The sequence below is a fragment of the Gymnoscopelus braueri genome (assembly GCF_963280865.1).
Source record: "Gymnoscopelus braueri genome assembly, chromosome: 15".
Classification (NCBI taxonomy): domain Eukaryota; kingdom Metazoa; phylum Chordata; class Actinopteri; order Myctophiformes; family Myctophidae; genus Gymnoscopelus; species Gymnoscopelus braueri.
This window is the reverse complement of record NC_137620.1, coordinates 47,065,695-47,080,480: the sequence shown is the minus strand read 5'-3', so window position 1 is coordinate 47,080,480 and position 14,786 is coordinate 47,065,695.

The window sequence follows — 14,786 nt, the reverse complement described above, 5'->3', positions numbered from 1 at the left end:
GTGTTTTGTAGATAGGATATGTTCAGCCTCTTTAGATAAATTAGTACTTTTCATGACATGGCTTATTATTCTCACTTTCCTTCTCTTGTCAATAAGCTGCATATATCTCTACTAAACCACAGGCTGTCGACACACAGACAACACTTCCTGTGTTGCTCGTATGTCGACGGACTGTGATGTTTCTCCATTTTAAAATTATACTTAGGTACTACAAAACAAAATGTCCTTAATGGCAGATCTTAATAACAGTAATTCATATTTTTGCTGCATTCGAGGCACTTTCTGCATCATTCATTTTAAGTTGATGTACATAATGATAAGTTAAACTCCTTCACAATTTAAACAACTCACAACCCAGGTTGAATATATAAATATTCTGTTCAGTTTGTTTTCCATATTTTACATTCTAAGTTCATGAAGTCTTACCTGTTTATATGGTTCTGTCTGAGGAGAAGTGTGTCGTGTCTCAGTGCAGGTTTGGTTCAGTCACTGACAAGTAGGAAATGTTCATAACACTTGTATAACACTTCCTCTCTGTAAAAGGAAACGTATCGTCACTTAAGATTTTGATTGGTTCAAAATGTCGTCGAGTCAGCAGACATTACAGATGTTGTCTAACTGTCCATTTTGATCAGAATGGTGTTTGATGATGTGAACGCACCAGTTGAAGGGTTTTATGGGCTTAACTTTTTGAGGGGGAAACTAAACAGTCAAAAAACTTAAAAGCTAGCTAGAGAAAATGTTCTTAGTTTTAGTCTTAGTCAAACATCTTTAAAAATATCAGATCTACCAGCTGACAACATGTTGCATCACGTCACGTTGTCTGCATGTTTCTGATACTATTTTCTGACCTTTTTGAGGGGGAAACTAAACAGTCAAAAAACTTAAAAGCTAGCTAGAGAAAATGTTCTTAGTTTTAGTCTTAGTCAAACATCTTTAAAAATATCAGATCTACCAGCTGACAACATGTTGCATCACGTCACGTTGTCTGCATGTTTCTGATACTATTTTCTGACCTTGTTGAATCTTGCCCGTGACAAATCAATAAAATAAAAAAACATCTGTGAAAACTAAGACACTTAACTCTTTGACTGCCAGAGTATTTTCATAAAGTACTCCCCCAGTGCCAGCAATTTTCGTGTTTTTTTATTTTTATATTTTGAATTTTTCTCATGAAAATAATTTAAGGACACATAATGTAAAGACCCAGCACAATTCCGCCACTAGAGCGCAGCACATGACAGCTTGATCCATGTCGTTGGGTCTCTCTCACCCTTCTTCATAGATTAGACAAGGAAAAACATGAAAACGGATGTGACGTCCCCCCCATTGTTTTGATCGGCGAAAATTACGTTGTGATATACGACGGCGATGACTGATCGTCACCCAGACCATAGATTATAGAAGAGAACCGTTCCGTTTGTCCGTTATACCGTGTGAAACCCCGTTTATTTACCTATTTTGGACGAAAATGACTGGGGAAAAGAATCAAAAACCGGAAACGGAATCCAGGTCATGGAACCGGATGCAGATGTCCGTGAAGTAAGTGGAACTCGAGAATAACATTGAATATTAAGCAGCATAGCGCAATCAGAGATTAAACAATGAACGCGCGTCCAGCGCGTCGAGCGCGTCGACGGCCAACTGGACAAAGTAGCACTTGACGCGTTATCGCGTCGTCCGCAGTCAAAGAGTTAAAATAAAAAATACATAAAAAAAAATAAAACAAACACAAAGTCAAAAGAAGTTAAAACAAAACTAAAAACCGATAACCTTGTTTTGTACAGAGCTGTGCAGAGATGGTGGTTTGCAGAGAGACAGTTGTTTGCCAGGCTTGTGGTTTAGCTGCTAGAAATGATGTGCAGTTTCTCTGTGTGACCACATCCTCTCCCCTACCGTTGCCTTCTGCTCGTGGGTCTCAAGCTATTTTTTTTAATTTAAAAACAAAATATTTCAAAAGTTTTCAAACATCCCCCCCCCCCCAAAAAAAAATACAAGAGATACACAAAATGAATAAATAAATGAATAAATGCAAAATCATAAATTACAAAATAATCTTACAAAATAATTACAGATTAATTCAAAATTAATTTTTTTGTAGGTTTTGGTTCCCAGGGAGACCCATTTTGTGTGTCTTAAGTACTGCCAGGTCTTATTCCTTAATTTAAGACGTGGAGGCGTGGCCAATGCCATGTTGCCATTATGGGTGTGGTAATCTGCACACTGCACCAAGGTGCTATGTAGTAAAACGGCCCTGAATTAATCATGGGTGTGTTTGGGCGTTTTCTTTAATCAATCCAATCAGAGTCCCCGCTGCCATTCCCTTTAAGATCAGCACAAGACCCAGTGCTATATTCTGTGCGTTAAGTGATGAGACCAAAAGAGAAAGAAACCTCACATTGAAAGGAGAGATGTCCAACCACAGTATACAGCAGTGGTTCTCATACTTTTTCATGTCAAGGACCCCCAAAATGATATGTATTTAGCCGCGGACCCCCATCTCAAATATTGTGTTCCAGGGACGGGGGGTCCCTGGAACACAATATTTGAGATGGGGGTCCATCTCAAATATAAGCAAAGATTTGAGTTACAAATGTTGTACTTAAAAAAATATATATACACAAAGGTTTGCACAAATGCACGATTTTTGTTCGAAAATAGCCGATCTACAAGCTCATGAGCTTGTAGATCGGCTATTTTTGAATAGCCAAAGTACAAAAGGTTAAAGTGGTTAAAATGATTGTGATGCTATATCAACACATTGTACTGGGGACCCCCTGCAACCCCCCCAAGGACCCCTGGGGGGCCCCGGACCCCACTTTGAGAACCAATGGTATACAGTATGTCTCCTTGCGCTGCAGAGAACTTTTCCACAGCTGGTTCTCCTGGTCAACATCAGATTAGATTACTGTAGGTCACATTGGAAAATAGATAGAACTCTTACATTTACCCTGCTGTGTGGAAAAGCATAGGAGAGGGTGACTCTGTTTGGGTTATTACTGAGTAGAGCAAGGGGTCCCAAACTGGAGGTAGGGACCCCCAGAGGGGTCCCCCAAATTATTTAGGGGGTCCCCAGATGATTAACTTAATGTGCAACATTGTTTACTCACTCAACCGTAAACAAACCAACATACAGTATAAGGGGTTAGGGTTAGGGTTAGGGTTAGGGTTAGGGTTAGTATATAAGTATAATATTAAGTGTATTACAGGGTATCTGCACATTTATAAAGTTACAATTTAATGACTTTTAAGACCTTTTTAATACTAAATTGGCCAAATTGTCAAATATTACATAAGAAAGAGGCAAACATTGTGAAAATAGACGATCTACAAGCTCGTAGATTGTAGTTCAACTATTTTCACAATATCTGGAACCGTCAAACTAAATGTACAAGTGGGTGGGGGTCCCCAGTTCAAATATGATTATTTTGGGGGATCTCCAGTTCAAATATGATTATTTTGGGGGATCTCCAGTTCAAATATGATTATTTTGGGGGGTCTCCAGTTCAAATATGATTATTTTGGGGGATCTCCAGTTCAAATATGATTATTTTGGGGGATCTCCAGTTCAAATATGATTATTTTGGGGGGTCTCCAGTTCAAATATGATTATTTTGGGGGATCTCCAGTTCAAATATGATTATTTTGGGGGATCTCCAGTTCAAATATGATTATTTTGGGGGGTCTCCAGTTCAAATATGATTATTTTGGGGGATCGCCAGTTCAAATATGATTGTTTTGGGGGGTCTCCAGTTCAAATATGATTATTTTGGGGGATCTCCAGTTCAAATATGATTATTTTGGCGGATCCCCAGTTCAAATATGATTATTTTGGGGGGTCTCCAGTTCAAATATGATTATTTTGGGGGATCTCCAGTTCAAATATGATTATTTTTAGGGGTCCCCAGTTCAAATATGATTATTTTGGGGGATCCCCAGTTCAAATATGATTATTTTGGGGGATCTCCAGTTCAAATATGATTGTTTTGGGGGGTCTCCAGTTCAAATATGATTATTTTGGGGGGTCTCCAGTTCAAATATGATTATTTTGGGGGATCTAAAGTTCAAATATGATTATTTTGGGGGATCCCCAGTTCAAATATGATTATTTTGGGGGATCGCCAGTTCAAATATGATTGTTTTGGGGGGTCTCCAGTTCAAATATGATTATTTTGGGGGATCGCCAGTTCAAATATGATTGTTTTGGGGGGTCTCCAGTTCAAATATGATTATTTTGGGGGATCTAAAGTTCAAATATGATTATTTTGGGGGATCCCCAGTTCAAATATGATTATTTTGGGGGATCGCCAGTTCAAATATGATTGTTTTGGGGGGTCTCCAGTTCAAATATGATTATTTTGGGGGATCGCCAGTTCAAATATGATTGTTTTGGGGGGTCTCCAGTTCAAATATGATTATTTTGGGGGATCTCCAGTTCAAATATGATTATTTTGGCGGATCCCCAGTTCAAATATGATTATTTTGGGGGATCTCCAGTTCAAATATGATTATTTTTAGGGGTCCCCAGTTCAAATATGATTATTTTGGGGGATCCCCAGTTCAAATATGATTATTTTGGGGGATCTCCAGTACAAATATGATTGTTTTGGGGGGTCTCCAGTTCAAATATGATTATTTTGGGGGGTCTCCAGTTCAAATATGATTATTTTGGGGGATCTAAAGTTCAAATATGATTATTTTGGGGGATCCCCAGTTCAAATATGATTATTTTGGGGGATCGCCAGTTCAAATATGATTGTTTTGGGGGGTCTCCAGTTCAAATATGATTATTTTGGGGGATCGCCAGTTCAAATATGATTGTTTTGGGGGGTCTCCAGTTCAAATATGATTATTTTGGGGGATCTAAAGTTCAAATATGATTATTTTGGGGGATCACCAGTTCAAATATGATTGTTTTGGGGGGTCTCCAGTTCAAATATGATTATTTTGGGGGGTCGCCAGTTCAAATATGATTGTTTTGGGGGGTCTCCAGTTCAAATATGATTATTTTGGGGGGTCGCGGCCTGAAAAGGTTGAGAACCACTGCCCTCGTTGAAACCCAAGAGGGAAATAGCAAGAGTCGCATTCTCCGGTTTACTTCCCGTTTCTGCGTGACGTAGGAGGACACCTTTTTAGGAGACAGGAAGCAAGTTGGAGTCTATAGATTCCAATGGAAGAGTGAACGTGAACACAGCTTCTGAACCATTCTTTAACTCCATGGTCACTGAACTAAATATTGGACCCAATCGTCACAAGACACACATTATGTACAATATTTTCATACTAAAATTGCTTTTTTTTAGATACACAAATGAGGGGAAAATCTACTTTGTTATCGACTTTTCTCTATCCCAGCAACAATGGGATGGTCGGGGGAGAAGACAACCATACCTACTTAGGAGACCATTTGTAGGATTTGTGTACTACTTCGCCTCTAGTGGCTCCAATGGAGAATGTGTATCTTCCTATATTAACAATCTTTGTTGAAACTATCACTTCACAAGCTCTCAAGGAATGTATGGGAATGAGCCATGACTCATGGATCCTCTGGAGGCAGTAGTGAGTTTCTCATCCATTCCTCAACCTGATGGTACAATCTGAAGCTGTGAAACATGGCTGAAAGCAGCTTCCATTAAGAGAGAGAGGAGCACCCTCTGCTGGCCATTTTATGACCCACTTCAACCCTTAGTTGACTGTGTTCTGCTCTGTACTTGGTCTGCTCCTTTGTCCCCTCTTCACCAAATCTGATCTATAAGCTCACAATGCTTCACAAAGTGACACATTGTGAGCTTATAGATCTGCTATTTTCAGTGTTTGCCTCCAGAATAGGATAGAAAGATACCTTTGTTGATCCCATGGGCGAAATTCAGGCACCATTGACAGCACAGCAGTAAAAAAGACAGATACAGGACAGAGTAGTACAGTATAGGTACAGAAGAATAACAATAACACATCCTTATACGTCCAGTGGTGGAAAGTAACTAAGTACATTTATTCAAGTACTGTACTTAAGTCCAATTTTGAGGTTTTCTGGAGTATTTCCAATTTTCAATAATTGTACTTCTACTCCACTACATCTCAGAGGCAAATATTGTACTTTTTACTCCACTTTAATTATTTGAAAGCTTTAGTTACTAGTTACTTTGTAGATTTTAGATTATTATAAAACCACTTCAGCCCTATTTATATACTTTGGCCATTTTAAAATAGCAGACAGGCTCACAAAGCGACGTGTTGTGAGCTTGTAGATCTGCTATTTTCAAATGATTTTTATACATTTTATACATTTGAAAACTTGAAATGGGACATTCTGCATGAGTACTTTTACTTTTGGTGTATTTTGATGCCAATACTTTTGTACTTGTACTCAAGTAAATTGTGAATACCAGAGCATTTCTATAATGTGGTGTTGATACTTTTACTTATAAGTAAAACATGTGAGCAATTAGTCACCTGACACCTAGTGGTGGATGTAGAAAGTCTTGATTGGTAAAACCTAGAAAACACATGGTACTGTAGAACCAACATACTAATGTATTTGTATGTTTTATGTGTGTTTATTATTAACATGGATTTAGAGAAGTCTGTGGAATATGTTTATGATCAAGTGTATCGTTTTATTCACTGAATATTCAAGTGCATACGGTGACAGGATCAACGTGAATGATTATTACAGCTACAATTACAGTGTAGCTGACTTGATACGTAGTTTACAAAACACATAAACTGTGATATAATTATTGTTTAATGATTCAACTTCAGGGAATTTAAATGAGAAACACCATAAATGAAACAATACAGAGACAGAGTACAATCCTTCACACACAGAGAGAATCCAAAACCACTACATTTTCATTTGAACAATGAGTCATGTTATACCTTTTGTTTTAGCATCCTTGTTAATTCCTCTTCCAGAAGATGAACACATGATGATAACAAGTATCAGAAGATGAACACATTGCTGATAACAAGTATCAGAAGATGAACACATTGCTGATAACAAGTATCAGAAGATGAACACATTGCTGATAACAAGTATCAGAAGATGAACACATTGCTGATAACAAGTATCAGAAGATGAACACATGATGATAACAAGTATCAGAAGATGAACACATTGCTGATAACAAGTATCAGAAGATGAACACATGATGATAACAAGTATCAGAAGATGAACACATGATGATAACAAGTTATCAGAATAATATTCTACAGTTTAGAAGAAACATCTGGTCACCTGTTAACCCATTAAAACATCTGTGTCAGAGTTTAGCTATAGATCGTCTCTGTCGGGTGGAAAGCTCATATGTCCAAAACTGTTACTTTTCAAGATTCAAATTTAAAAGCAGCAAAAGTAGCAGATCTACAAGCTCAAAGTGTGTCGCTTAGCGCCGCGTTTTGATCTTGTAGATCTGCTACTTTTGATGCTTTTGTGTGACGCTGTATATGATAAAGTTGGGCGTTAATTTACGAAAACACACAAAAAGTTAGAATATGGAGATAAGAGATATACAGCAACAGAAATTAACTGTTTGGATTTAGAAGACATTTGTAGAATCAGCCTTAGGTCTTAATGGGTTAAAATCACCTAATCTTAACCCAACCGATGTGCAGCTTCTGACATTAGTACAGAGGTTCAACCGAGTTTTATATTTGTATTCACACAAACACAGGTGACATTGTGGAGCCTCACTCTCATCCTACCACCAACTCAATCTGTTTGTTACTGGCAGCTTTTTATACTCAGCTGGAGGCAATTAGTTTGGACTCCACCATGTGAAGGGTTAGATTAACAAATGATACAAATACAGAAATACATAACATTAACTCTCATAAAATACATTAAAACTCCATGAACTACACCACTAATGATTCTACTACAACGTTACACTACGACAATATCCTTAGCCCATTTCACAAGCACATCACAACCCCCCCCCCTCTGCCATCCTGACTTGGTCCAGCCCAATTACACTGGAAGACAGCAGCAACTTGAACAGGTACATGTTAGGTTTTCAATCCTCACTTAAAGGAGAATTTTGGACTAAAGTTTTCTTACCTTTTCTATGACGTTATGATATCTTAGGATGAATGGTACAGTAGAAAAATGTCATAACTCCACCCCTGAGCCGCCACAACTTAAAAGGTGCGCGGATAGGCCTTAGGTTAGATCACATATTTCAATAGCTTTTTTTATAATTTTTTTTTGTGAGATCTGACGTTCATAGTAGTAGAGCGGATAAAAGCAATATTTTGGGAGAATCGTTCACTTGGTGATACAAGCGTGAAACTTGGTACAGATCATCTTTAGAGGTCATGTATCGATTTTTTTAATCGAGCCACTTGAAAATCAAAGATGGCGACCATTTTTCAAGATGGCCGACATCTTAGTGGGCAGTTAAGTGATATGATGGTTTATTTGGTGATACAAGCATGAAAATCGGCATGAGCAGTCTCTGTGGGTCACTTGACAATAGGCCACCCACAGCTACTTGAAATTTCAAGATGGCGGCCATTTTTCAAGATGGCCAACACTTTAGTGGAGCAATTAAGTTATATAATGGTTTATTTGGTGATACAAGCATTAAATTTGGCATGAGCAGTCTCTAAGGGTTGCTTGACAAGAAAACACTCCCAGCCACTTTACATTTCTATTTTCAAGATGGCCGCCCCCTGGATCCTCAAAAGATACATTTTCTCATAGAAATGTATGTTTTTTTTTCATTAAGGACGATTATACGATTATTATTATTATGCTAAAGAACAACTTTTAACACATCACAATATAGTTGTGTTGATTTGTTGATCATAGATAGATTAGATAAGAGTGAATATCTGCACTACCAGGGCACACTGGTGATATATCACTGCTGTTAAACTCAGAGTGGGGTTCAATGTCAGCTAATTGAAAGTTGGTATCCCAAATGCTGTCTAATTTACCCCAAAACCGTTAGATAGCCGCACCTGAATTGACAGGTTGTGCCAGCACGGGAGAGCCGAGCCAAGGTTAATGGGGTTTTAGTTAACCGGATGGTGTACAGATCGCTCAGGATTTAAATGGCATTGGATGAACGATCGAACTAAGTGTAGGGTTAAGGCACGAACTTAGTTGTATCCCATACATCAAAGTGCTTGGTAAAAGGTGGTAAAAGGATAAACCCTCGGCCTCTGCCTATGCTGCAGACATGGCAGAAGCCATCATAACAGTTGTGAAAACTAACTGGGACAGATGTTTAATTTGTCAGCAGGTCACCAAGGAAAAACTCATTCAGCCGAGTTTATTCAACAGAGAGCACGATCGTACTGGTTATGATACCATTGCAAGAAATGTTCCATTATTTCATAAGATCAATGCTCTGCCTATCTTACTTAGTCCAACCCGACTAGATGAAGGTGATGGCATAGAAAGCACATCGACAAGAAACAGAGCAAAATATAATTCAAGCTGTAAACTTAGGTTCAACAACACAGAGCTGAAAGGGCCCAAAAGAGAGCATCTACATCTGCTGAAGACACTGAAGATACCAAAGATATCCATGTCAAGAGGCCAAGAAGATCTAATGTATGACCGGTCCAGCGATGTCACAACTGTGAACGAGGCCAGGCTTGATCTCTTTGCCAGAAAGCAAAGACAATATGACTTGATCCCACCAACTCAAGCAGCACTCAAAGAGCATGCCAAACATGCTTCTTATGAGGCTGGATACGTGTGGGGACAGGCATTGAAGCGACATCCACAAATGCCGAGCCCATCTGACTGGGGATGGGTGGAACAGGACGAGAAGTGGAAAGTCTTCTGGACTCCACTTCCACCTATTGCGGAGAGTTGTTGGGAGTTGACCAAATGTGGGTGCTCCAAGGCATGTACTGGAAGGTGTAACTGCTTCAGATATGGACTCAGTTTCACATGCCTATGTAGTTGCCCCTGCTAGAACCTATTTGCATGTTTATTTTGCCAGAGTTATTCCCTGTTGTCCTCTGTGTTTTCAAGTGGAGGCCTATGGCTCGGCTTCCCCTCGTCACATCGACGCATCATGTTTTACTTTTTATCTAGTCTATTACTGTGTAATTTTCAGTTGCTACTTTGTAACATTGCTTCCACTGCCTTCCACTGCCATACCTAACAGTGAAGCACATTTTCAGTTTAGTTCCTTAGTATCGTTTGTCATGGTTCCGTGGCTATTGCCATTCAGTATTAGCCATTACTCATAATTTTGGAGCGCTGTCCGTTCAGCACCACAACTGTGCTTATCAGCACCACAACTGTGCTAATTTATTCATCTTATTTTTTGTATCCCCACCCCTTAGTATTTATTTGACACATGTAATGGCTGTTAGTTTAAAAAAAACAATATATATATATATATATATATATATATATATATATATATATATATATATATATATATATATATCCTCCCTTGTGACTGTTACCTTGTCGTGGTAAGGGAGCTTGTTTAGGCCTACCTCAGTGAACCCTGAGAGCTATGCCGGTGGGAGGCAACTCCTGACAGGTCTTACCAAACTGGACAGGTCGTGGGCGAGGAGTCAGACAAAACACAGTCAAACAACCTCTCTTGACAGAGCTTTTTGAGGAACCCAATACATTTCTATGAGAAAAGGTATCATTTAAAGATTGACATCTTGAAATTTCAAGTGGCTGTGGGCGGTTTCTTGTCAAATGACCTTTTGAGACGGCTCATGGCAATTTTCATGCTTGTATCACCAACTAAATGATTTCTTAAGCTTAACTAGTCCACTAAGGTGGTGGCCATCTTGAAAAATGGCCGCCATCTTGACATTTCAAGTAGCTGTGGGTGGCTTATTGTCAAGTGACCCACAGAGACTGCTCATGCCAATTTTCATGCTTGTATCACCAAATGAACCATTATATAACTTAAATGCTCCACTAAAGTGTTGGCCATCTTGAAAAATGGCCGCCATCTTGAAATTTCAAGTAGCTGTGGGTGGCCTATTGTCAAGTGACCCACAGAGACTGCTCATGCCAATTTTCATGCTTGTATCACCAAATAAACCATCATATCACTTAACTGCCCACTAAGGTATCGGCCATCTTGAAAAATGGCCGCCATCTTGGATTTTTGAGTGGCTCGATTAAAAAAGTCAAAGAGTTGACCTAAAGGAATGTTCATGCCAATTTTCACGCTTGTATCACAAAGTGAACGATTGTTCCTACTATCCGCTCTACTATAGTGACAGAACACTATGCAACCAAAAAAAAAAAAAAAAAAAAAAACAGAAGTCTCGCTAGACGAGATTGAAATCTCGAGATTTCAATCTCGTCTAGCGAGACTTTTTTTTTTTTTTTTTTTTTTTTTTTGGGGCAGTGTTCTGTCACTATGAACGTCAGATCTCAAAAAAAAAAAAAAGTGATCTAACCTAAGGCCTATCCGCGCACCTTTTAATCTGTGGCGGCTCAGGGGTGGAGTTATGAAAATGTTCTACTGTACCATTCATCCTAAGATATCATAACGTCATAGAAAAGGTAAGAAAACTTTAGTCCAAAATTCTCCTTTAACAACACAAATTGCACTTCTCTATGTATTGCACTTACTATATGTAAAGTGCCAATGTGCTGTCAATGCTGTGCAAATAATCAATATTTAATCAGGTTATAATGTGCACAAATGGGACCTCTCTGTAAAGGTGACTCTACACCAAACAGCCTGTCAGTCTGTTTGATAAAGTTGTCATTTAGTTCAGCACAAACTGTCGGCTGACGTTAATGAGGACACATTTTTTACAGACAATGTTGCCATATTTTCTGAGAGAATAATAGGCAAAATAATTAATAAGCAACCAGGTCTAGGTAAACAAGCCCCAAAAAAAGCAACTTTTTCTATATGAATCAAAGGTGGGCTAAATAATGCTAATGACCTTTTAAAATGCACAAATAGCCTAATTTAAGAATAGTTTTCAATATCATTTTACCACTTACAAATATTAAAACCTTCTGAATATCAAACTTCATTTGGTTGTTTTCATATTGTTTAAAGTTACCTTTAAGAAAATAAATAACTCATTCATCCATTCATTTTTCAGAAGTCATATTTTTACGTCTCTTTGTCATTGTCACACTCTGACCTAGAGAGGGCAGTGTTTGCTGAAAGGCACAGTTTGAAAACACTAGTAAAATATAAAAACTGTTAAAATACTGAAAAATCACCAGACAGAATCCTTGATGATGCAGAGAAGAAGTGGGTTTTATTCACCTTTTTACCAGGAATATTGTGAACAAAAAATGAAGCACAGCAACACTGTTATTTACACTTACAGCACTGAACAGACTGGTCCTGGGTCTGCTCTCCTCAACAGTCCTTCCTTGACTGCAGAGCAGTGGCGGGGGTCCTGCCACTGTTCTTATATAGGCTAGGCCCCTCCCATTGGACCGTACCAATCCTGAATTGAATCCTCAATTTAACCAGCTAATTCCTAATGTCCAGAGATATTACAATTCATATACACATTTTAAAGTGTCATCACATATTACTCAGAGAATTACCCACATAATAATAATGAATAATAATTAGAGTACCCAATTTCCCACTTAACAGTGTCAATACAGTCAATACAATCAAACAATCAACAATGAAACAATATATTAATACAATCAAACAGATATCATTCTCTGCAACTTAAACAATAAAGACTAATTCAAACTTTAACCCTGTGTTGTGTGATATAATTCCTGTTGTAGGTTATGGGTAAAAGAACACAGGGACTTACTAAAGGCTGGTTAAGATGTTAGTAAGTGTCAGGGTGAACTGCCACAGTCATAGATATACAAACTCAACTCATGAATTCAACAGACAGAAGACAAATGAGGAATTACATGGATGACCCACTCAGTTTGACCTTATGACCTCAGAACATGACCTGACCTGATGCACACAGAGACTTCTAACTGTCCTAATGAGGACAATGATAAATGAATGACAATTTCAGTGTCAATATAAGATCATTAAAAATGTAATAAAGTAACAATATATTTCATTTACAACACAAAGATCATCAATGATACCTCGCGAGTCGCGACCACCGCGACCCAGCCTGGGTCTCCCCACCGTGGGGTCTCCCCACCGTGGGGGGCCCCAGGTTGGGTCTCCCCACCGTGGGGGGCCCCAGGTTGGGTGGCTCCCCCCAACGCGGTGCTCGCTGCTTATGATTGTATAGTTAATCAAACACAGAGGAGTTCATTTGGTTACAGCGGACTTTTGGGATGAAGAAAAAAGAAAAAGAAAAAACCCCCGACATCTACACTTCAAGGAGTACATTTTATGTACCAAATGAACCGAAATAAAGTAACAAAAAGACAAAACCGGTAAGAAAACGCACATTTTCGCACGGCATTTGTCCGCTCTGCGTTCTTGAGTGTCCCCCCTGTGTCATTTTCCATGCCAGCTCCCCTGAGTGACATTAAATGACAGACAGATATACATTACTATACAGAACATCATATGAACATTTTAGAAATGAAGAAAAATAATGAAAAAATATGTACAATAAAAGTTGGGGGGGGGGCTGAGTTAAGACCCTTCTTTATCATTAACTACATATTAACAGCTTAAGTCCTTTAAACTTCATCATACGATGAATATAGCAGAAAAATTACTGATCTACAAGCTCAAAATGTATCGCAATGCCACACGATGTGAGCTTGTAGATCTGCTATTTTCACTATCTTGAAAAATTGAGGAAAATAACCTGTTCTTATCCTAAATCAGTGGTTTTCAACCTTTTTCATGCCATGGACCCCTAAATTGATATATTACATTTGGCCGTGGACCCCCATCTGAATTTTTTTTGTGCCAGGGACCCCCAGAAGCAAAGATTTGAGTAAAACAATATGTTTTAAAAAATATATATATTCAAAGATATGCACACATTCAAGTTTTTTCAAAAAATAGCAGATCTACAAGCTCATAGCGCGGCACTCGGTGCCGCACTATGAGCTTGTAGATCTGCTATTTTTGAATAGCCAAAGCTAAGTGGTTAAAATGATTGTGACGCTATGTTAACTCATTTAGCTGGGGACCCCCTGGTACCCCCCCAAGGACCACAGGTGGTCCCCGGACCACTGGTTGAGAAGCACTGTCCTAAACAGAGAAAGCCTGGTTAATGTGGTTAAACATAATAAAGTATTATTTATTATTCTGCATGATGCATCATTTAACTTTTGATGTGTTAAGTATAGTTTCATTAGGCCTGTCACAATTATTACATAATCATTTAAATGCAATTTATTTGATATACAGTAATAACAGTTATTTTACATAATCGTCATAATCGTTTCCATTTTGAAAATTTTTCATTCATTTTCAAATATAAAGAAAGCAAAAATAGCAGATCTACAAGCTGACAACGTGTCACAAAGTGACAGGTTTTCAGCTATTTTTTCTATTTTCTCTTTTTTTTAAGTATAACATGATGAAATGTGAAGTTATTTGTCATATCTGCTCTGTGCAACTTTTGTTTATGAAACCTAAAAGACAAAAAGAAGTGTAGATTTGTATTCATATGTTCTAATGTTCAATGATAAAAATCATTAATCGCAATTATTTGTGTGACAATAAATCGTCAAGATAAATGTCATAATCGTGACAGCCTTCATTTTGATCCTAATAGTTTGTACTTTTACTTGAGTCAAATATTTTAGTAAATGCACTAAATAATAAATACATTGAGTATTTATTATTTAGTCACATGATCTTGTTGATACTTTTCATTGGTTCAATATTCATAAAACCCACAGACTCACTTAAACA